Source organism: Columba livia, chromosome 5 (genome assembly GCF_036013475.1).
Source record: "Columba livia isolate bColLiv1 breed racing homer chromosome 5, bColLiv1.pat.W.v2, whole genome shotgun sequence".
NCBI lineage: Eukaryota > Metazoa > Chordata > Aves > Columbiformes > Columbidae > Columba > Columba livia.
This window is the reverse complement of record NC_088606.1, coordinates 21,905,637-21,930,748: the sequence shown is the minus strand read 5'-3', so window position 1 is coordinate 21,930,748 and position 25,112 is coordinate 21,905,637. Positions and strand designations below refer to the sequence as shown.

At 37.9% G+C, this 25,112-nt stretch overlaps 1 long non-coding RNA gene across 4 annotated transcripts; it reads right to left on the bottom strand.

The window, feature by feature from the left end:
• Nucleotides 1-1,022: 1,022 nt before the first annotated feature.
• LOC135579553 (uncharacterized) lies at nt 1,023-24,346 on the bottom strand. 4 transcript variants are annotated; one of them, XR_010472841.1, is made up of 5 exons: nt 23,537-24,322; nt 19,478-19,656; nt 17,351-18,300; nt 11,655-11,883; nt 1,023-8,254 (listed from the first exon to the last, which is right to left on the bottom strand). It is a non-coding gene; the product is annotated as an uncharacterized LOC135579553 (long non-coding RNA). The 4 variants fall into 4 exon arrangements; XR_010472842.1 differs by lacking the exon at nt 1,023-8,254 and having other exon boundaries at nt 8,266-12,426; nt 23,537-24,346; XR_010472840.1 differs by lacking the exon at nt 1,023-8,254 and having other exon boundaries at nt 8,266-11,883.
• Between the last annotated feature and the right edge of the window lie 766 nt (nt 24,347-25,112).

The window sequence follows — 25,112 nt, the reverse complement described above, 5'->3', positions numbered from 1 at the left end:
AAGGGAAGGGGGGTGCTATCTCCCTCCTTGTTTTCAAGATTACTTTCTTTTGTTTACAACTCATTTATGCTAACCTTCTGGTAAAAATAGAATTCAGACAACTTTCATTTTGGTTAAGAATCAAGATAAAAGCATTCATTCAGCCTGATCTGGTAAATCAATGGGAGTAGAAGGTGCTGAGGAGATAAGTTGAACCTCTCATCTGTTAGTTTGGCTTCTGAAGATACATACGCTTAGCAAATTAGTTAAAAGCTAAACTCCTGATTCAAAGCTGTTTAAAAGATTGACACAGATTTAAAAGAAGTTTGGATGGGGCTTTAAGGACAGAATCCTTATTTAAGCCATATAGTAATATTTTCGCTCTTGAGTAGTACAGTGATGGCTCAGGATGAAGAGTGTTTCAAGCTGCAGAACCTGACTTTGTACAGGGCTGTCCTGGAGTTGGACTAACTGCTCCTGCATAAAAGAAAAAACTCCAAGATTCCTATGTCCTGGTCCAGTTTAAAATTCTTGCCCCATTTATTTTCCAATTGCATAACTGCAGTTGTTCTTTTAGGTGTCCTTAGGCTGAGACGTAAGAAAGCTGGCCTGTCACAAGGTAGGATGTGACTGAACTAGTTCTAGTCCAAGTGAAGTGAGTGTCAAAATTTTCATTATCAGGCTTCCTTTGTTCAGAACACAAAGTGGGACAATTTGTGCAGTCCAGATTCCAGGTTTGTAGAAAATCTGAATGTATTCAGCAAAACCAAAAAGTCTTATCTCATTAAAACTTTTTATTGCAGAAATTGAGGAGTACTGGGAGCTCATGAATCTGCTAGAGACTTTGCTGCTCTGAGGATCTGTGTTGTCTGCAGAAGGGGCTCAGCTAACTGTGTCAGTATAAAATCCTAAAATCAGAGAAGAGTTCAGACTGGTTGTTTTGCCCAGAGCTGAGGATGCAGAAATCTTTCCTTTTGCAGATCAGGTAGAAATACAAGTGGATCCTTCCACCAACTGAAAAGTGCTGTTATTTTTTTTTTTATTATTATTTTTTTTTTTTTTTTCCCCTCCACAAGCTTTTTCTTTTGTTTGCAATAGCAAATAGAGGGAAGAGACAATACTCACAGATATCACTGTCCTTGAGACCTTTTTCATGATGAATGTTTGTTTGTTTTCCACGTTTGGCACAAGTTCTTTTCTATACTTAGAGTGATAACATGAACCACTCTGACCTCAATTCATCAGTTTATGGGGCTATACAATAAAGGGAAACTCTCCAACAGAGAAGAATGCTAGAATCACTGTTTGTGATGTGCAATGCTATGGCTTATTCTCTGTTGCTGAGCAGAGAAGGGGATGAACTCTTCGTCTCATCTGTAGGAAGCAAGGCGCTTAGAAGCCTCTGGTAAATCATTTATTTTGATGAGCTCACTTTCATTTGAGCCTGCAGCATTTGATATTCTTCAGTTACTCCCTTTCTGAACACTGTTAAGCCTTTGAGTGAATTGCCATTCATATTTATCAAGTGATGTGTTTCTGCACTTATATAGCATCTGCCATCAAGGATCTCGAAATACTATACAAACTTTAATGAGTAAGGTTTCCTAACACTCCTGGGAGGTGCAGAACTACTGTTAACCCAGTTTAATAAGTAAGGAAAGTAAGATGTAGAGAAATCAGTAAATGTGTATTCAGACCCCTTACCTCCACTTGCATATATATTTTACAAATTTTTGTTCATAGCTAAAGAAAAAATTCAATACCCCTCTAAATGCAAATTCGAAGTTGCATTTACACATTCCTTTGGGAGAAAAGGATTTTCTGCATGTGTATGTCAGTATTAAAGCATTCAGAAATGTTCCAAATTTTTGAGTAGGCATACGGCTTTTTACAAAACAAAACAATCCCAAGTGCACTCAAAGACTCATTTTTTCTGTACACACCTGGATACTGATTTGGGGCTGGCAGCTGTCACATAACTGAAAGAAACATGGCCAAATCTTCTGCAAGGGAATAGAGCTCACTGGGAGACACTGCTATGGCTTCAGACGGTGTGTTAAGTTACCAAGTGTCTCTTGCAGTGGTGGAGGCTCCTTAGAAAACTGCTACTCCCGTTAGGCATTGAGATTTTTATGGTACCGAAACATGCGCTATTTTGAATTACTGGGGCATTAGTTTTCCCATGAAGAGTCACCCGTGAGTCTCCTGGGAAAACTAAATCTTTACATTTTCCCACTCCTACCCCTCCAGGTCTGCTGACAAGCCCTGGGACCTGCCCTGCCCTTCTCCTCGTGGCTGGGGACCGAGGGAGAGTGCCTGCTGTGTGAATCAGTACCGTTTCCAAAAGAAACAGTAGGGGATGCTGTGGGGTAAAAAAACCCAATCCTCCTGGCTTCCCCTGCACCCCCCCCCTTTCTCCCCCAGGAGCTCTCCAGGACACCCCACAGCACTTTCCACTTTTAGGAGCAGAAACTCAGCACAAAAATCAAACCGGTTGTGTTTCGGCGAACACAGAGCACTAATTAAAAGGCCATCCAGGTCACATAATTGTTTTCCACTTCTATTTTCAAATTGGAAATGATCATTTTATTTAATTCCACTGCAAATAATGATGTGAAGTAGCCAGGTGGCAAGCAGTTTGATTGGATTGTTTCTAATCTTCCAAATGGAAAGATTTGAACAGTTCAACAATGTGGCAAAATGGATATTTTCCGTGTTTGTAACAGTTAATTTGTTCAGGCTGAGGGAGGCACATGACATTAAAAAAAACCCTTCCTCTGGGCATTTACCAAATGTCTGGAAACCATGAACTGACTATATCTGAGAAGCTAGGACCACATCTAAAAGAAAATTGCTGTTGACAGATTCCCAGAAAAATAATCTTCTGAGAATCTAAGATAATTAGTTATTAGACTCTACATATATATGAGTGATTTGGGGTAGGAGAACATGCTACTTTATCAAGCTCTTATTACTGAAATCTAATTCATCTGGATTACTGCTGAGGGTTCTGAATGCTTTACTGTTCCCTTATCCTAATGTGAGGTGTGATAAGCCATTGTAACCCTGAAAGAATCTCTGATAATGGCGTTTGCATCAATGCTTGGCAGATAAGGGTAGTCAAATGCCAGGTTTCAGGGCACAAACTAATTGCCTACAAAGGTCGTAAGGAAATGTTTCCTTCCACATGCTGTACTGCAACAATTATCAAGGTACATAATGCATGTTGGAGTGAGATGGCATCCTAGAATTAAACTTTTCTCTGAAATTTTATTTATTTCCCATTTATTTATTGCTATCTGGCAGGGTACCAGACCTACTGGACCATGTAACTAACTTGGTATAGCAAATCTTATGGGAAAGTAATTCTATTCAGACATGCAATACAATGTTAATCCTTAGATTTTGACAACAGACAATATGTTCTGACAAAGACTGTCTTATTAACTCTGCTAATAAATGTGTCTGTGCTGAAAACGAAAAATAGATTACCTCAATACTTGAACTACCATTAGAGAAGAAATACACATTTCATGCATGAAGAGGAACTGCTATGTTCTTTATGAGTGATGAGGTGCATTTTTTCACTCTGATTTCATATTGCATGCCATGCATGGATGCCCCATATGCACGATGACTGGGAAAAACTTTACTCTTTCCTTTCCCAGATAGCTTCCCTGTAAATATTTTTAAGTCACATCTGCATAGTTAAAAATGTCTTACCCCAGCATTTAAACAGATAATACATCCCCTGAATCAAATTTGTTCCTGATATAGGTCCAGTGATAGCAATGCAGTTTAATCAGCCATGCGTTTGGATAGCTGATTCATTCCAGAAGATGAGGCACTAGAGAGGAAAATTAGCATGCTGGCTCCTTTCAGATTAGGATAATCTTATCACCTCACAAAACCCCTAAGACCCAAACCCCAGTAACAAGAGAACAATAAGGATTTTTGTTGTGCCATGCTTTTCTCAAGCAGTGATCGATTTACATGCTGATCAAACTTTAGTGCTCTTGTTGCTGCAGACACCAATTTTTCTTACCAATTGTTGTGAATCTCTCAAGAGTTTATGGAACTCTAGTGGCCATAGACTAACATGCACACTGCCTGAAATTCCTGTGGTACTGATGCCTAGCTGCGCTGAAATCATTGCACTGAAAAGAAAATGAAGAGTATTTGCTGACTGCCATTAAGTAAGCTCTGGTTGTGGTCTGATCTGGCTGATGTATTTTTTCTCATGTTTGTAATAGACGTGATAGCAGGATTAAGGCAAACAGAAAAAAAGTGATATTTTTCATGTCATGTAAAAAAGTACTATTTTATGTTTGACACAGAACTCATTGCCGTATGTTGTGTATAACAGACCTTTTGATAGGCTCATTGTTGGTTTTTAAATGTGAGGGTCAAAGTCTGGGTCCCTGGTGAAGAAATCCCCTTTCCCAAGGTGTGTGCGTTCTCCAGAGGATATGTGATTCTGCAGATGCCCTGTTCATGCTCCTGCTCTTCCTGCCCAGCTGGCAGAGAGAGGTTGCTGGGGAGAATGGAGTGGAAGACAAAGAACCTCTCAGGTTGGTGTCTGCTATCATTACACCGTCAATAACAAAATAAAAGGAGGAAAAGTGAGAAGAAGAAGAATACAAATGAGTATAACGAAAGATTGTGATGGATGATAGCCTGGCTTGGAGCAGAATTCAAACAATATAATATCAAATATGTGTTTATTCCAATTAACTTTGTGACAGGCACATTCAAGTAGATTTAAATGCAGCTCTTAATTGGTATACTTTCCAGGGCATGGTAGGTGTTTGATCATTTTAGATAACAGAACAGCAGAAGGGAAAATTCAACTGACAGAGTGCAGAGAGAGAAGATGAAAGCTACACGTGGCATAGAACAATAAACTATTATTACAAATGTTAGTAATTAGATCACATCTATTTGTTATTGATTTTTTTTCTGTCTTATTATATTTATTTATTGCAATTGGCTTTTGCAGCAGCATTCCCCAAATTGATATAGACTGAAGCCTGATGCTAACTCCTTGGCTCTACTGTGTTTCTTTGGTGCTTGATGGGAGAGCAGATGAGCGTCCTTCCCATGAGGGCTGACTCACGAGGGTCACTCCTCAGCAAGAGACAAAGCACCCCAGTGCAGCAAAGATCTTTGCTGGTTACATGCCTACCCTGGCAATGGCAAAGTATGTGCTCAGCTTTAAGTACATGCTTATGTGCTATTGACTTTGAGTAACTCAAGGTTAAACACGTGTTAAATGCTTTGCTTTGCATGCTGAGCCTGAGCCGGGAGGAGGGAGCGGTGACAGGTTCGTTAGTTCTGTTACCAGCCATACAGTTCCCCCTTCGTTGCTGTGTTATTATTTAGGCCAGTGATGATCGGAACAGCCACAATTTCAAGCAGCAATGTGAAGTTTCTTAGGACATCTCATTACAAACAAGACATGCTCTCACGTGCCTCGAAAACAAAGCCTCTGTATTTGCATCTTCCAGAAGGCTGTTTGCTGCAAAAATGTGAAGCAATCCACAGACCTTGCCTGTTGATACTTACTGAGAACATTAATTGTCTCCAATCATTGTTAGAGCATCTGCTTCACATTTTGACAAGTGCACTTATCTCCTTCTTCTCTCCTATCCCTCCTTTTCACTTTCCTCGACTAAAGATAATGAATAAATTACAGAGAAATGACAAACGTGTTGATAATCAAGATGGAAAACAAATGAACTGAAAGTGGCTGTGTTTCTACACGAAACTGTAAATTGGTTTCTTTTCTTGTGCAGTGAAACTTCTGGCTTGGCATCTAAAAATAACAGAATGTGAGAGAACTATTAAAATGTTCTAAGAGGCAGGGCTTTTGGCAGCAAAGCCTTCAGGGTCTCTCACCTTGGTGGGGAAATGAGGATGCAGGGAGGAATTGGGAAGGGCTGAAAGTGATGTGAGAACCTGGGCAGCTGGAGAGTCAGGTGAAGAGGAGGGAGTTTAAGAGTTTAATTTTAGTTAGGATTTAATGAGTGGATATCATGCTTATAAAAGAGAAGGGGCTGGACTGAGGCTGAAGACAGAAGGCACAATGAAAAGCTATATTCTTCCTGTGCTAGACCCCAGAAATTTTACAGCTCATTCACTGAAACAGCTTTTCTAGAGCAGCTTCATGCTGAATGCTCCCATGTGCTTTTCCTGGCTGTGCATGAAACAATGATAGTGCCAGCCTGCACTGCTGTGCCATGCCCACCATCTGAGTAGGTTGATGCGCAGTGCTGGCCCAGCCCTGCAGGCAGGCAGCAGGCAGGCAGTGGGCAGTGGGCAGGCGGTGGGCAACGAGCAGGCAGCGGGCAGGCAGTAGGCAGTGGGCAGGCAGTGGGCAATGAGCAGGCAGTGGGCAGGCAGTGGGCAATGAGCAGGCAGTGGGCAGGCAGCAGGCAGGCAGTGGGCAGCAGGCAGGCAGAGGGTGGAGGACTGGCCAGCATGGCAGCCACCCCTCGGATGTGATGTGCCATCCGTGCAGCACTGGGCAGTGCCAGTGGTTGTTCCAGTCCCCTGTCACACTTCCCCCTGTAAACCCACATTTGCTACCAGTCTAAAATACATGGGGTTTTTTTAACCTTCATGCTCCTGATGTGTTTAATGGAGTAGAGCACTCCTCACCTTCTGTGTTCTCTGCTATTCCAGCCTTTGAGTCTGCCCGTAGCCCAGTTTTCCCTTTATTTGCAGCTTTATTCTTCTCATTAGCTACTGAATCTGCTAACAATCGCACTGAACTTAAAAAAGCTGCAATATTAGTTTAGTTTCTTGCCTCTCTAGGACAGGAGTATGAAACCACTAAAGAAGAAGGAACTACATGTGTGTTTTAAGATGATCTTCGATACCTCTAAATTTGAATACAGACTTTTCAGCAAAATTGGGGTAGTTTATACATTTTAAAATGCGATTGCTTAAGAAAATGTTGAAAAATTACAACCATAGAATCATTTTGTTTGGAAGAGACCCTTAATAATTGAGTTCAACCATAACCTAACTCTAGCACTAAACCATGTTCTTAAGAGCCTCATCTTTTAAACACCTCCAGGGATGGTGACTCAACTGCTTCCCTGGGCAGCCTGTTCTAGTGCTATTTGTGTAGTGGCATTAGCATTCGCAGCCTCTGCATTTTAATCACTATCTCTCTTGTGCTGAAATGGATGCACTATACAGCTAAATAATTAAATTAAACATTATTTACCTAAAAGTTTGCACAATACCTTTTGCCAGAACACAAAGGGCTGTGAAGTTGATTAATCTAATTCATCTTCCGGTTTTAAAAATTTCATGAACTTATGGCATTCTTGCTCATTAAAATTCAAAACTGGATAAATATGGAACAACTTCAGCTCACCATGTTTTTATATTTGGAGAAGACTGAGACATATGTAGAAAACAATATCTTCATAAATAAATAGTGCTGTTATTCCAATACAAGTACTTTTTTTCTGCAATGTGATAATTACTTGGGGTGGGCACAGTGGTAGGGATGATTATAATTACCATTTTTCAGCATTGTGCCATTTTAAAAGATCATTGCCAAGCTGCTGGGGGATATACTTCTAAGTATCATCAGCCTCATTACACAGATGAGTAAACTCAGGCAAAGTTAACTGCTCCCTCGCAGCAAAAAAAAGTCACCAAATGAATTCATCTGGGGGCTTTACAACTCAAAAAGTAACATTTTCTTCTAGGTTTGGAACAGGTTAATTTACTTTCAAGTTCACTAGTAACTCCAGTCTATAATTTGAAGGCTCTTTAGTTGCCACTGTGACATGAGTGGATGGTGTCTCTGGTTCCCACTGAACTTGTATCTGTAGCTCAGACTAGGAGCCTCGCTTGGCAGGCGCAACCCTCCTGAAGAGTTCTGCAGACCTTTTTTCCTTCTTGTCTGGGCTGTAACTGTTGTTACCCTGGGACCACAGACTGACGTGACATTTTAACAAGTCAGACATAGGAGCTAAAAGATTCTACCAGTTTTTGCCAGCGCAGGCTTCCCTCTGCCCCAGACCACCTCTCCTTCAGCAGCGTGTTTCAGACTCGGCAGTTCATTTCACTCAACACCTTTCAGGTTTTAACAGATAACTCTTTCCTTTAGAAGTCTCTCATGGGGACAGTCATGGCCTTTATCCACAATGTTAAGAAATAAGAAGTGTAGACATTATCATAAACACGTGGTGGCTCCCCAAGAGATCTGTATGTGGCTCTTTGTCCTGGTGGCATTGCTGGAGAGCATTCCTGCCTGGGATAGAGACAGTCTGTCACTACGCTGGGTCTTGGAAGATGTTAGGTGGGATATTTAACAGAGACAAAGATCAGCAACAACAAGGGATATTGCTTCAGTGTTGAATATAAGGAAAATAACTGGGTACATTGTCATAAAACATCTTATCCTCAACTACCATCTGGTGCTGCAGCTGCACTGTGGGTATGCACCATGTTTTACAGAGACAAGGAACAGGCTCTGCCAAAGCACAATCAACCTGATATGTGTTGCCCTTTGAATTCTCTTTTTTGATGGAACAACAATGAAAAATCACTTTGTGTGGAGAGCTGTGAGCCATGATAACGCAATGTCATTTATAATACAGTGAAGTATAAGCAGAAGCCTCTAATCACCCTTGAATTCTAACTAGGTCCAGAAGTTTCAGATAAGACTAAACCCTTTTCCTTTGAGATTATCACCTTGATATCCAGTTCAAGGAAGTTTCCTAGAAAAACAAGAACTTAAGAGTCCTTATTTGGATTCAGTATTTTAAGCTTTTAAGATTCATAAATACTACTGTAATACCCCCACCTGATAATTTAACTTAGGATATTACACAGTAAGGATGGTATTTCTTTATGGATTTTTTTTTTTTCAAGCTCTGTGCTCCCCAGATATTTTTCTCCAATACCTCTTAGGAACATATAAGCACAAACTGCGTTAGAACTGGTTAACTGGTTCTAAACTTATTTTCACACTAAAAAATACTGAGGATCTCTTCTTCCCTTCCTCTATGAAATAAGAGTTCAAAGAAGCAGTACTTTCAGATACTATAATTAGGTTTGATTAAAAAAAATAGAATTATTTTGCCTTAATTAATATAAGACTTCCTTGAGAAAATTTAAAATGCATTGAAGAGTGATTTTCTTTTAATTTTAGAAAGCTTCTCTTTAATTTAAAAGTTAAAAGGACTTTAAGGCTGATACTAGTGATGGGAGCACAGCTGAATTTTTGGGGGAAGAATAACACTAATATCAGCAACCTACTAGAAAGGAAGAATAGGTCCAGGGGTAAGAAGCTATCTTTGGACTCACAGAACAGTGAAGTTTCTGTAGAGAACACCAAATTAATGAGAAGGAGTTTTCGGGAAACGAGTGTTTGTGGCTATAGCTTCCTGCTCTAAAATGGTTTCACAAAACAAAGAAGCAAACAAATAAATAAATTAAAGGAAAGGTCAAAATAGTTCATTCTGACAATTAAAAAGATGTTTTGGCATTTAAAAATTATATTTTTGTTTTGAATTTAAATTTAGCTAAAATCATAAAACATGGTAAATAACCTTTTATTTGGCTGGAAAAATTGCTTTCATTTGAAAGAAAGTTTTGGGTCAGCAAAAGATATGCTCTCTCTTGACACACATTCTGCACACCCCTCTGCATCCCTAAAAGCCTTTAACAACTATTTTTACTTTCAGGATAAACTGAAAAATGTGTTCAGCTTTCCAACTAAAACATCCAGTGCTTGCATAGCTGTTTTTTAGGAGCTTGGGATTTAGTTTCTGGCTCTACAACTGAATTCCTGGGTAGACTTCTGGACTTGGACCCAGATTTGCAAGAGGATTCACAGAAAACTTATATCAGATTTAGTCAAAAAACTTTTAAATCTGATCAACTCTATCTAACTCTAGAGGTGCTGAAAGTCCAAGAGTGCCATAATTTTTAAATGGTGTTTTCCTAGGTGCTTAAATTCTGCTTTTGTAGATGAGCAAAAGTGCTGCAGTATTGGTTAGGCTAAAAGTCTGTCTTCTTTCTTAATGCAGAGTTGCCCTGGGACTCTGTCTCGCGTCTCCCCACCCTGTTGGATTTGCTCTGTAAAGCATTCTTGAAGCATGTTTACTGATGGTGCTCCAGGCAAAATACAGTGCAGCTCCTGTTTTCCTTGAAAACACAGATGAAGTTTCCCTGTGGGAGGTTGCCTCCCTTTCCACTGCAGTGTGGGTGTTCGGAGTCCCCAGGAACAGAGGGTCAATGGAGTGTCTCTCTGTTCTCTGTCCAGAGAAGTGTAACTCAGAGGAGGTTTGTGTTCACAGGAAGATAGTGCAGAGAGTTCTTCTGGTGTGATTGATTATAGTGTCACAAAGAAGGAAAAAAAAATTAACTCCTTGATTATATCAACAGATTGTCCCTATTCAGCAGGTATGGACTTACATGCTTTGAGTTTGCAAATCTAGTCCTTTTCAGACTGTGATGCATGACTCCTGTGCTCCAGGTTTTCTTGCTGAGGATGTAAAAGCTCCAGGTTCAGTTCTTTCTCTTAGAGGGCTCCCCTACACATTAAACTTCCACCTCCACAACAGTGTCTTAATTTCCAGGCTGTGTTCTGGCAGGAGACTACTTTTCAGGGAATCAGGGGAAGCTCTTTGTGAGGGACTTGAATCTTAATGAGCAGCAAGAGACAGAAGCATAGTTATTTTGCAAACTAATGGTAGATAAGTCCTGCATCTTCACTGCAAAAGTATTTGTGTGCTACCCAATAATGCATGAACAGTTTTTGGACCAAGGACTCCGTCTTCCTGGTGCCCCTTGAACCATGGCCATCAGCTCCTGACTACAGAGTGCATAAAATGGTACTGCACTAAGAGTCGGCAGCTGACTGGGTTTCAAAGAAAGCTGGATTACTGAGAAACCAAGGTATCCATAGTACACCAGTGGCTCAGCAGTCTTCTGCTCTCTTGTCTGTGTGGGGCCCTTGAAGGTCAAGAATGGCACACCATGGAAGGACCTCCACATAAGATTAGCCTGGGCTTTTTGGCAGCGGCTATTGTGTTCCACTTACAAAAGAAAAAGTAGTCGTTTTCAGTGGGGAAAGGTAAAGAATGACACTCTATCCTCTGTCCTGCCCCTAAAATAAAGAAAGCACTTGCCATGTCCCTAACAGTGCATCTTCTTTTAGTTTAGTGCAGAATTCAGAAATCTGACTAATCATCCTGAGTGATAGAATAAACTTAATTTGTTCTCCTTAGGCTTAATTTTGGTACCATGAAACTACTGGAAATGTCTCATTGAACACACCAGAAAGTTACTAAAATCCTTAGGATTCCATGTCACTCAGACTCTTAAGTAGTATTTGTATTTTTTAAATTGTATTCTTCCAGAATATGGTTTATTTTTACAAAGATGTCATTATTTATACAAATTTGCTTCCTTTATTTTTCTGTTAATCTGGACATAGCAATTCACCAGTTCAAGAAAACAAAAAACAGAAAGTGAAAAGAGGGCAATATAAAAAATGATCAGGCACTGTTATTAAAAAGTCAATGATTACTATGAAAGAGTATACAGCTATTTCATACATGAAACGTTAAGAAGATGCTGAAATAATCATTGTGGTAAGAATACTTAAAAGTAATTTGACATTGGTAAGTGATGATAAGTACCTGAATGGGCTTCATGTAACAGCAGTACTTGTGTGAAGGATTCTGTCTCCAGTGTACACCTGTGGAAATCTCTACACTTTCAGGTAAAGAGACTTGCAAACTAGTCACAGCAGTACTGGCTGTAGAACGTAAGTCTCACATATGAGCCAGTTTATTGCCTGTTGTGCAGGATGAATGCTTCCGCGCTGTTTCTACATGGAAGTTTCAATTTCCTAACCTCAGCTTTCACCTGGGGACATAAAAATGTAAGTTTTGAATTTGACAGGCATACATTTTTAAAATATGTTGATACTAAGAAACTGTGTAGCAGTCTCAGATATAATCTGGCATGAATATAAACTGGTAACTGTTCAATTTAAAAGCATGTTTAGGAACATAAAAAAAAAAAAAAAAAAAAAAAAGAGCAGCAGCTGAGACCTTGTCCCTAATAAAGTTTATCTAAATGTCATATTTGAAGTATTTCCTGTGTGTCAGCTCTTCTCCTTACACAATTACTGCATAGGTATTTTCACTAGTCCAGAGATCCATCTCTAGACAGTTACCTAGGTAGTCTAATCTGGAAAGATATATTTTCCTTTCAAAATATTTTTTATCTCCCAGTAGTTCTGATGTCTTTATGGAGGCATGTCTTCATTTAGATGCTGGGCACCATGCTTTGTATGGGCTCTACATCATCAGTCTCTCACAGGAGAAAATTTGGATTGGTATCTCACTGTTGGTGCCTAATGCCGTAAATTATCTTCTTCTACATGTCAGAACATGCTTCAGTGGCCTGCAGAAAAGGAAGACAGCAGTGTCCTAACAAAACATCATTAAATCTCAGTGTCTGGTTCACAGAGAGGCAATCAAGTCCTATCTTCCATGTTCATGATCACCTGGTAGGTAATCACTATAGGATAAATACTAGGTGTTAATCTCTGCCAACATGTTCAATAGTAAACAAGACACATAGTCCTGTTTAGTTTAAAACAAGAAAGTTCCATCTAAAAACATTTACTTAAATTTATTTACTGAAATTAAATTAAATTAAAATTTTAAAATGAAGGAGGACCAAAACTCTCAGGCATCCCAGAGAGTTAGGAATTATTTTTCTTTACATTGTTTTCTTCAGAAAGCATTTGGAAAAAGAGGAAGCTTGATAACATGAGAATGTGAAAGGACCTAGGAACCAATGCACTTGATCTGAACCCAAAAGAAGAGACCCCCACCTATAGAGATCCTACAGCAGGCAACCCTTTTCTAATGGAAATTTTAGCATAAAAATTGATCAAAACTAAAAGACAAAACTTCTCCTCTCAGAAGTGGTCCTATTGGGAAACATGATGATGTGGAAAATGTTTATACGGCATTTATGTAGTTTATGTCTGTTCTGGGAAAAGAGAGCAGCTTTCCCCCTCCAGGACTGCCCATAAAGCGTGCTTCACCTGTGTCCTGGTGGCTTGAAATTAAAACAAAATGCCTTATCAGTTAGAACTAACACCATTCCACATTATCAGTGACTAAATTCCTGTTGTTAGGTCTCAGTTTGAAGCATATTATATTTTAATTGCATTCAGTGTATGATCCAGGTTTAGTAGGGCAAAAGGAACATAAAATCCTAGGACAAAGCTATTTAAACAGAATAATCTCTGAAGTTAATTATATATAATAGCCAGTAAGGGGAGATGATTTTCCATTTCTTAATATTAACCAATAAATACCTTCTGGCATGATTTTTCTATTTAAAGTAGAAAATATTTGAAAGAGTGAGCTTTAGAAGAGATTATGTTGCTACAACAGACATCATAATTAACATTTATATAATGCTTCATAATGCATTACAAATTTATACAGTAATTTTAATATTTTATAGCTTTATTTAAAAGTTTAAGCACATATTACTCTTTTTTCTTTTTTTCCCTAACATTACCTTTGCTAAGAATGCCTGTTAGCTCTACTTGCTAATGGTACTTAAAATAGGTACTAACAGCTTTTATATAATTTTTGATTTTTATTTTTTCCTTAGTAACTTTCTCAGTGTTTTAGAAATATTTTTGTTGTCAGTTCACTTTTATTAGATGGTGAATTCTACTTTAATTCTTTTTCTAATGAGAAAAAGAGAGCAACATAATCTAAAACACTAAAATACGAGAGAAATCTTAAAAGAAGATTAAAAGATCTTTGTCAATCTCCCCTCCTCAACTTTCCCCCTTCTTAATAAGATCTGAAGATTTTTGTTATTTAAATGCCATAAGCATGTTTGAAATTGAGGTTGTAAACATTGTTTGACTGTTCATTCTGTGTTTTTTAGTCAATGTGTGGAACTTACAGACAGGACATGGTTGAATCAGTCACTAAAACTTGGCTGCCAAAAAGGCTGGATAATGTGAAAATCAAAGTGAAATCTTTTGGCCATTCATTTCGAAGTAATATCTTTAGACTAAATGTAGGTGGGGGTTTTTTGTGTGTGTGTTTTTTTTTTTTTTTTTATTGTTTATTTTTAAGTACAGACACGTGTAAACAGTGTGTCAGAAAGTGGCAAATTTGGATCACAATAAAAATTCATAACTCAATTCTGTTCCCTAGCAGAGTATTTCTGTCAGTAGTAACCTAAGTCCACTGTCACCAGTCATATTTCAGAATGCTTTCAAGAACTGGCATGTTCAGAGCTGTTTGTGAGGAAGCCATGAAAGATAAAAGGAGAGCAAGCCCATTTAGCCAAATGTTCATTTATTGGGATTAAGAGGGAATCTTTGACCTCAAGTTGCATGGTGGAATTAGTTCAGAACTGTGCCCTTTATTCTGCAAAATGGAGCCTTTCATATATATAGGCAAATATATTCGCTTTCAGAGGCTCTGTTTGGAGAAGCAGGATTCCAGACTTGTTGAGTAGGTGGTCCAAACTCTGATTGCATTTACTTCAAAGTAAAATCAACAAGATATCCCCTTATCTCACCAGAACAATTGTGTAAATGTTCAAACATTGATAATTACTGAACTTTACTTTATTCTCTTTCAAAGAATCAATTTTGCTAATTTTGTGATAAATAAGGAAACATGACATATTCTCAGGTGACATTTTACCCCAGAGCTTCATGTCTTCAGTGAGTGACCTTGTGTCACTGCTATTACCAATGCAAAGACATTCATATAAAATTTTTATCTTAGATCAAAAAAGCAAATCCAAATAGGCTCCAGGATTGACGTCCTTTGAAACAAGATATTTCTTGAGGAAAATAATGATTGGAGGATGTTACTGGCCTGTGGCAAAGCTTCCAGCGTTCTGATTTCCCAACCAGCCACTGGCTTTCAGGTAGAGCCTTTTGCTTTGATCAGTATTTGTCAATTCTTAGTCTGCGTATTCCCTTTGTTTCTTCACTGTAATTTTTTTCTTGATAGAGGTTATTTACTGTGTATTTTAGCTATCAATTAGGAGGAAAGACATGGTTTTGAGGCTTATGATTCTTTAGCCTGTACTATTAATTATATTATTGTTGCTTGTCCTAAGTGGTGGTGTTATTCATATTTTAATTTGTATTTCATGAATGTCCAAAGTCTGAATTGATCTGTCACTTCCCTTTTGCTGGGCATTCTACAAAGATGATAGGAAAAACCTGCAATCTCTTCTCCTTACAGCTGACAGTTAAGGAAAACATTCAAGACAGTACTTGTAAATACGACTAAATTTAAAGCACATGCTTGAAGTCTGCTGAGAACACGGATAGGCTATCTGTTCAAGACAATTTCCTCTTCAGAGGTTTGGCCTTAGATGGTTAAATAAATGTCAATTATCTGTGGAATGTTACTAGGAGTTCACTTCTTTGGGAAATGATGAATATTTATTTAAAGGCTTTTTAAACATTAGTTGGTGACTCTGTTTTCAATTTCACTACACATTTTTTTTTCTAAAAGTCATTGACTATAGTTTTAATTACTACAAAGTTCTTGCAAATGAAAGTTATCCAAAGCAAAATTTTAAAAAAGCAAACAGTGCCTAAGATAATGTATCAACTAAAAGGCTACTTAATAATATGTTTTTATATTAACATTTATTCCCGTTTGCACAAATGCCTGGATTTTATGTTTTTGTTTTCATTGCTCGCTTTTAGATACACTGAGTAGAAGGACCTTCTTTTAAAACCTGAACTATCTCACAGTGTATTAAGAGTATTATTTTCATTAACTGACTGAATTCTGGCCTATATGAGCAAGAAAATGAGAACAAACTCTACAATCAAAGACTGTCCTTTTGTAATATCTGCACAGGCAGCATCAGCCCTCTAATCTTTTTCATCTAATTTGTAGGGTTGCCTGTCAATTCAGCACACAAAATATAGCTGTCCAGCCATGGTTATGTTAATTTTGTATATATAATAAACCCTATGTACCAGAACTTTACACCTTTAGATTCTAATTCTCTTCACCTCAGTTGCATTGCTGTAATGTAGACTAAGTCTTCTGACAATCATGCACAATATGCTCCAAATAAAAAAAAAAACCCTGTGCATACTTTGGTTTTATGTCACGATGACAAAACCCCATCTGTGAGAAAAGAAAATAGGGAGCAAAAATAACAGGTAGATTTTTTTTCTCATTGAATTTCTTAGCAAAACTCTCTGGCTGCAGCAAGGTAAGGATTTTATCCCACATTTTTCCTGTGAGCATTGATTATATGTAGCGTAGCCTGACCACTGTTGGAAATAATATTATTCTTGAAATGTATCTTAGTTTCACAATATCAAACAATCCTACTCAATGAGTTACTCTGCCTACAGTTCTACATCTTGGTTGGTCACTGATTAATTTATATTCAAGGGACATTAACAATTTTTAAAAGGTTGACACAAAAATACCAGCATCATCCTTGTATCATTTGAGAGTAATTATAGAACAGTTCAAAAAATTAAGTTTTCTCACATGTTAAACTTAGTTATAAAGTTTAGTTTTCTATATTTTGTAAAGGTGGTTCTTTGAAAATAAAAATACAGGTAATTTTCTCAATAAGTTAATTAAAACTACACACACAAACCATTGTGTTCACTAACAGATACAGTATTGGATCAAAATGGCTGTTAGGGAGTCCTCTGAAATGCAGTACATTCTCAGACATGTTGTAGCATTCAGGTTTTAGAAATAAGAATTTACTGATGAGACAGAAGGGAATGGGTAAGCCCAAATAATGAAGTACCAATTCATCAGAAATATTTTTTTCACTGGAGCATTTGTGAAAGCCAGACTAATTTGAGTTAACTTTTTTACCACATTCTCACAGAAGAAATTAGTACTGCTCTGTCAAAGATTAACAAATCCCACCGAAGTTCTCAGTTAACTTCTGGACTGCTTAACTCACTCTATGGCTATAGGCAGATCCCAAAGTCAGTTTCTCTTTAAGTGATAAATTTCAGCTGCAGTTAAGAACAATAACACACCATGACTCTGTTCAGTCAAATACTTGTCTTTTCTGGAAAATAAAATCATATACATTTTATTTCAATGTACTAACCCACAATTTTTATAAAAGGATAGGATTTTTTTTTTCTTTTCTTTTATTTTCTTTTTTTTTTTAAGCTTATAAATGAACACGAATGCTGGCTCCTTAACAATTCAGTTCTGTCAGGGTACAAGAGCAGACACTTTGACAGCAATGAAGATGCTGACTTCCCTAAGGTCCTCCTGATCTTCTCTGCCCTCTAAAAATGCTGCACATGAAAACCCACCTTCAATCAATCGATGAGCAGATTGATTTCTTCCCACTTCTCCCCATATGTGAAATGATCTTTCCAGAGAGTGGCAATTCAATAACTGGATTAATTTCATCATTATCTCCTCCAAGAAGGGTGGCAAAATACTGCTGCTTTAAGGGGGAAGCAAAAAATATGAGGAAATAAAACTAGGACTGTATAGCAAAAATTACTAATGACCAACAATTTAAACAGTGCTAGTGCATCCTTTGCAAAGCTGGGGTCTAATTCATTCTTTGAAATCTTGCCCAAGTCAATAGTCACTGAAAATAAATGCCTGAAGTATACAGCAATGAAAAGGCCTCTGCATGCCTTATTTTCCCACTTAGCTTATCCATAGCCATACCTACAAAGAAATATATGGAATAGTTGTGAAAGTATGATGATGTTGTGATAAAGAATCATAACACATTCTCCACTTTTTTTTTTTTTTTTCTTAATTTGGGAGAAAACTTCCATGTTCCCTTTCTGAGTAATTTTGATCTTCCAAATCATTCTTCTTCTGTGGTGAGTCTTCTTGCTCATGCAAGAAATGCATGTGCCAATTTTCATTACACTGGGCCATATGAAGAAGCTCCCTCCCTGCTGTTTCCATGGACACAAACACCCTTTTAAAATCCTCTCTGATGGTGGATCAAAGTGGAACGGGTTTGTGAAGTCACTTTGCTGTCTGTGTCTGCAGAGGAGAGAGGGAGGTGGATCTCTTCCCTCTCACGGGATGTTCAGTTGTGCACAGATGGAACAGGACAAATAGCAAAGGTTTATAGGAATCAATGTTTTTTCTCTCAGCTACTAGACAAGGAATAGGAAAAGAGAAGGGAAGGAAAAACAGAGTGAACTGGAAATTGGGAAGCTGCCCAGTGTCCTTTTCAGGGTTCTTTCTGATGTGCACATACAATGTTTGGTCCTGAAGTCATAATCCAGCTCTATATTAAAAAGAAAAAAAATCCTCCTTTACAAATTGGTTAGTTTTTACGCTTTTTAATCTAAAAATACCACATACTGCAGCAAATGCTTTTCCTTAAAAAAGAGACAAAGTCCATAATAAAACTGTAATGAATTGCATTCAACTTGTTATCTAATGTTGTATTATTTGAGTATATGAGCTAAAGGAACTCACAGGCCCATCTGCCATATCGTATTATAGGACCACCTAATAAATGCTTTCATTACAAATTTAGTGAGTATGGCCCTTAGGGTAAGAAGAAGCTTTGAAATACAGTCTCTGGCTCTTTGTTCACTGATAGGCTTTCAGTCACTGCTACATGCAGAATGTGATATTTAAGAATATTGGTTGGGCATATAATAAAACAGGGAGAAAACTCTGGCTTTGAATCCATGCTCGAATCATAAAATTTGCTTCTCTTTCTGCAAATATGGTGATTTTGGCCTGGACCTACCTTTTATTCAACACTGAATTTTTGGATTACAATAAGGTTTCCAAACTATTTCATAAATCTTCTTTTTATCTAATCACTTGCCTTATCAGATAGGCTTTGATTTTCCTGAGCAGTGCTGCTGAAAGGATGAGTCACTGTCCTCAATCCTCCTTCCCACCAATTACCCCTGTTGCTTCATCTTCCCTGTGGTCTAGGACCCCCGCATTGGTTCACCACAGAGCTGGACCTGCCCGAGAACCAACCAACCTCCAATACTCTATACTGTCACTGAAGCAGAGTTGAGGGCTAAATATTTTTTCTGTTCAAAGGAAAGACTGTTGTGGAGTGAGAAGGCTACAAAATGTCTGTTATTCAGAAGGAGACGGCAGAGTTCTCATTCTGCTGATACATTACGGTTGAGCCTCCCTGCCCTTAAAATGCAAATGTGTGTTCCCTTGAACCCTTTTTGCCATCTCTGACATTTCTATAGCCATGTTGTGAACTGATTTAGCAATGTAAAATGATAGAGAGTTGAATCAGAAAAAGAAAAAGAGTTATTTTCTGGTTTGACTCCATGAACAATCTCTCTGTGGAGTTGGATGAATGATGGTGTTGGTCTAAAGGACAAGAAAGGACAGGTAGTTGGGAGCAGGGAGTGAGGTCAATAAGACATCCTTTTAGCTGCAGCTGATTGTTACATTGGCTTACATGTGTTGTCCTTTACCTGTTTTTTTTCCTGGAGTGAGAATACCAGAAGTAGGAGACTGTTCGGCGATCTGTGCTTGAGCTGAACTAAGAAACTGAAAAGAAAGGCAGGAGAACAGTTGAAGATATAGATGTAAATGTAATCCTACGGGGAGACAGGTATCCTCCTTAGGCACAGGAGTGATAGGAGGGGCAGAGCTGAAAGACAAGAGCAAGAAAAGAAAATCAGAAAATAACCCCCAAAATGGCTTTTTTTTTTTTCCTACTGTGTTTGTAGAAATACAAGCTGATGTGCTTTCTTCATAAATAAACATCCTACTATCAAAGAATATCTTGTATCATTCATTTCCTCTAATGTAAACAATCCCAAGTTCTGGCTAACTGCTTGCACTGAAGTGTTTATAAGACTGTTGTCATTGTTCAGAAAAATTAGACTGCATTCATCATCTACTTTCTTGGTGTTGTTATAGAGCAGAAAAAGGTTTATTTTAGAGACAGTATGTCTCAAGCAGGGAAAGCTTGCTGCAGAAGAACTGCATTTCAAGTGAGCAGTAAGCACTTACTGTTACCAAGGGAGACCTTATCATTATAGCAATTACAAATCATGTTAAACAAAAGCAGCAGTAATTATGGTTTTATTTGTGGGAATCAAGACATACAGTTATGAAGAAAAATGAGAGTGAGGGATTGGGTGGTTCCTAATGGATGACACCAAATTCACAATATATGTATATAAAAAATGGTTATTATATGACACTGTCACCCCAGCCATTAAGTACCATGCCAGAACTAAAGATACAGGTAAACACAATATCCGCCCAGCTGTGCACAGCTGTAGAGAGCCATCAAAACCCAGCTGCAGCTTAGTGGTTCTCTCAAAAATCTTTCAGGAAGCAATTGCTAAAGCCTGTATTGACATCTCTTTTGACAACTGCCTAATCTCTTACAAGTTGTTGGTAAATGCTGCTTTATATCATCTTGTCACAGATTGTCAGGGGGGAAAGCAAACATATTTTTCAAAGTCTTGTTCAGGTACGGTTTATCCCTGAAGCACCCTATGCAGATTTCCTCCTCTTCCAGAAAACAACTGGCAGTGGGGAGACATCACTGATGCTTCAGATCCAGAGATTTATTCTTACCTAAGTAAATCTAACCTACAACATTTTCACTTAATCCCATGCTTGACATTTAGACACCAATGTGAATTTCAATGGTCATTTAGATACCTTCCTTTCATTTCCAATACAGATATTTGAAGTCACAAAATACAGATATATGTCCAGGACCTTGAATGATCCAAACGAGTATTTGGATTGTCACCCATTTTAGATTACTAGGTCCAGGCAAGTTACTGAATCAAATTCTGAATTTCTAACTACTTAAATTGGAAAGTTTTCATATTCGGGGATTTTCATACACAGTAGCTTCCTACCCAATTTTCCCTAAGTAACATCCCCCCCCCTTATCACTGGGTACCAGACAATTTGTTTTTAATGTCAGCCTCTCTCATTAAATAATTAAACTGGATTAGAAGTTTTTCCCAGCTCTACTTTGCTTCACTATACTTATCTCTTCATTGTTTCATGCCTGAGAAGGGCTTTCATGTACCAGAAAATGTCTGTATTTTCTTCATTGTGCCAATCTAACATCACTTGTCCTTAAAAAAAATCTCATCTTGCTTATGTGTATGTATGTCTGGCCTCATGCTTAAAGGAAAAAGATAGGACCTGCCTTATCACATTTGTCAGAAAACTTCGTGTTGTGGTGTGGTGGCTTTTTCTGTTTTTTTTTTTTTTTTCCTCTTTTTTTGCTCAGCTATCCTGCCTTTCTAGTTTCTCATCCCAGTATACTTCTGTACTGCAGGAATGAAGTACAGGGCTACTTATTGTGTTCCAGTCTGTGCTGATTCTAACATGCAGTAAAATGTCAACATTCTGCTATTTTTTATTTTCAGTGAGATCCTTGGGGAAAAAAAAAAACAAAAAACAAACCCACAACACAACACAACACCAAGAAATCACACACACACACAAAAAACCCACAAAAAAACCACAAACCAAAACAAATCCCCCAAAACCCCAAAAAGCACCAACCAACCAACCAACCAAAATCACCCCCTCAAAAAAAAAAAAAAAATCAACAAACCAACACAAAACTATGATATACTTAAAAAGACTAGTTTAGAAATTTCAAAACATTCTGAGGAGAAACATACACTCAGAATATTATCTAATAATTTAATAACTCTGGCACATTACACATGATGTATTAGAAGTTGGTGGTAGAATGGGTCCCTTTTCTCTATCTGATCCCATCACTGAACAAATGGTAGTGCTGGTGACATTTGTGATTTTCTCAGCTCTTAGACCAGCACATCAGCACAAACAAGATATTTATACTGCTATTGTTATAGGTCTGGAACTTCTGATTCTTTCATGCTGGCAGAGCTTTGTAACAGCAGAGAAGCAATGGCAGGATTGCAGGCGTATATGTAACCCCAGAGACTACCTGGAGCCAGAAGTTCGTTTGCTTCTACTGGTACTCTACATTTTAACAAAATAATCAGATTCAGCTCTAATTCAGACATGCTGACAGACATGGGAGTGGCTGGAGTCAGAAACAGAAACGTGTCCTCTGCACCCTTGTAGTTAATTCAGTCAGTGTTTGAATTTATAAGAGCTTTAAAACTAAGTTGTTAATAACCCTTTTGGCCTGAAAATGTCATTTAAAGTCTTGGAAGGAGAACAGAACAGCTCTCCAAACCTCAAACATTATGAATCTGTTCTTTTAAAAGTGCTTTTTCTCATGTGTCTGTCAGTTTGTTTGTTTTTACGGTTTCTTAATGACACAGTACTGCAAAAAAGAACAGGATTGGTTGGGTTTTAGTAAGTGAGACCATTAATAAAATCCCTTTATAGGAAGCAAAAGTTTATAAGAAGAAGCTGAACTCATTCAAGTCAAGTAGGAAACTCGTACTGTCCTTTTGATTCTCTGAAGTACAGTTTTCCTCACTGGAGAAAGATCGAAACCAGAGCTCTAGCCCTTGATTTCTTCAGTCTCTGGGACCACTGAGTGTGAAACCGCATCACGCCAGAGACTTCTATGCTTCATGCAGAGAATTTTGTAAATGCAGAGAGTCAAATTTACAGTTACTTAAAGCTAATCAGTGTGTTTGCAAACTTTGTTAGGAAATTTCTCATGTGCTTGTCTGAACAGGGTAAAAATAATCTAAAGGACAGGAGAAATGTTGTTTTTAAAATACTGGAGGATATGTATTTTAGTGTGAAAAAAAAAAACACAACAAAACCCAACAAACTTTGAGGAAAAACATAAAGGGTAAAGGAAAAGTTTTATTGAGCTGTCTGACGTGATGTTGTTTGTTTTCTGTAGTCACAAACCCCAAACTAATCCTGAGTCTTAGGAAAAGAAAAATTAATTGGGAAAATGCTAGAGAAAATTCAATTTTTACATAGTAATTGGTGCATCTATATCACAAAAAAAGCAATTATCCCTGGAACTGCTGTAATGCCATAAATTCTCCATCTTAAGGATCTAACACCAATATGTACTCTTTCTGTAAGAGAGATTTGATCAAAACAGCGTAGAGACTTTTTCCTAGACAGAGGTGTTCAAATACAGTCTTTTTTTTTTTTTTCTGTTTGGGAATCCTTTTCTGTAGAAACTAGAGGATTATTTATTTTGCAGATGTCTGAATGTAAGAATGCTTTTCAGCTTCTGAACAAACCAGGGAGAGAAACAAGCACAATAGCTCTGGGCGTATTTTCTTTCCCTGACATGAAATGCTGTTTAAAAGAATTTGGGGATTTTTTTTTTTTTAACATTTCTCAAGGATTTCTAGATGTGTAATTACCACACAGTAGTTCTAGCCCAGGTGCCACATGCAAAGACCTCAGATGTCTGTATAGATCTACCAGCTTAGTGATTTAGGGCAAGCTTGTAACAGGAAACAACCTTAGTGTGTCCCCAAAACACTGAATTTACTAGGCAAGCAAGCATCATCAAAGTAGTGTAGGCACAGTAGGTCCAAAACTTCCCCGGTGTAGGACATCTCACTTACCTGGGATGCTTTTCCTTTAGTGAGCATTTTTAGGCTGAAGCGGGCTTTCTCATTCTTGTGGGCTTGTTTTATTCCATGCAGTTCTCAAGTTTTTGTTAAAAATAAAAAATAAAAAATCTCACTTGCTAAAACAAAGAGCACAGGAGGAACATACATGGGGAGGAACAAAGAAAGATACAGTAAGGAAGACAAACAAGGATATATTTTGGCCTTATTATCTAATGAAGGTTGTCAGGGTTTTTCAGTAATTTGCTCGCTTGGATTAAATTTCTCATGGTTTGTAAGTCCAAAGACTATGCAGAGAAGCCAGAAACCATCTGGGTCTTCAACAGGGGATGCTCCAGGAATTTGTTTCTGTTCGCAAAACTTCTCTCTTCTGATTTCCAAAAGAAAAGATGGCTGGTGCAACCTATGTTCTCATCCTTTCAGTCCTTATTTTAGGCTAAGTTTTGATGTGTCTAATTTTAATCCCTTGATTTGCAGCTCCGCCTCACTCTTTACACATTGCCTTTGGATTGTTTTAAAAATATTGCTGAGCGCATTCCAGTCTTTTTGAACCCTTCTCATCCATATAAAATAATAGGGTGTGCTGTAGTAATTAAAAAAACATTGTGTTACTTTCCAGAATGGAACACACTAGGACTAGAATTTTAGTCCCAAATTTTGCAGCACTGTGCCAACATTTTCTAAACCTTAACAAAGGTTTGGTTAATTAATCTTCAATTTCAAGGGGAGACAGACTTTTTATTATCTGACCTGAACCAGCCCTCCCAGTTCCATTTGGTACACATTCAGTATTAGGAACAAAATAGAGTACTTAGGAAAAACCTAAACCAATCACCTATTGCACATTTCTGAATGCTTTTTAACCATTTCTCTTTCTTATAACTCAGTAATATTTTGACTTAATCGAAGTTCTTGCTTTTGTGCGAAGTCAGGATAATTTATTATCTGTCTTACAAGTTCACCAGGAGAACAAATTGGAAGACAATAAATCTGAACTTCTTATCTGTTGATTTTATATGTTATGTTATTTATTTTTTTCAAATCCCCTTGTGATTGAAAACACAGAAATGTGTTTCCACATCTGACTAGAGCAGCTCCAATTAAAAACATAAACAGTTGCTATTACTCAGGAGCAGCAAGTGACCTGGGAAATCTCTGTGACTGTCACAACATTCCATATAGGTTTGCTATTTCCATTTTAGTCCTCTAAAAATACAGTTACACAGAAGGATTTAACCTCTGTCAGGAGATCTTGTACCCAGTGTATCCTTTTGCTCTTGTGAGGATCTGACTTAACATTGCACAGGAAAGAGGATGGGTCGTATGAGGAAGCCTTTTTGTCTAAATAAATGCTTTTCAGCAGCTGACTGAAATTATTGACTGGCTTGTACAACTCCACATCCCCTCTTCTCTGAAAATGCTCGTTGCCTAATTAGAAAAGCATTTTTTCACTCTGGAGAATGCAGGGGTATATCCTGGCAGCCCTGAGCTGACTCTCTCGGGATGGCACAGGGGTAGGGGGTAGCTTTAGGACAGGTACCAGTTTCTTATTTCCAATTCTAATCATCAT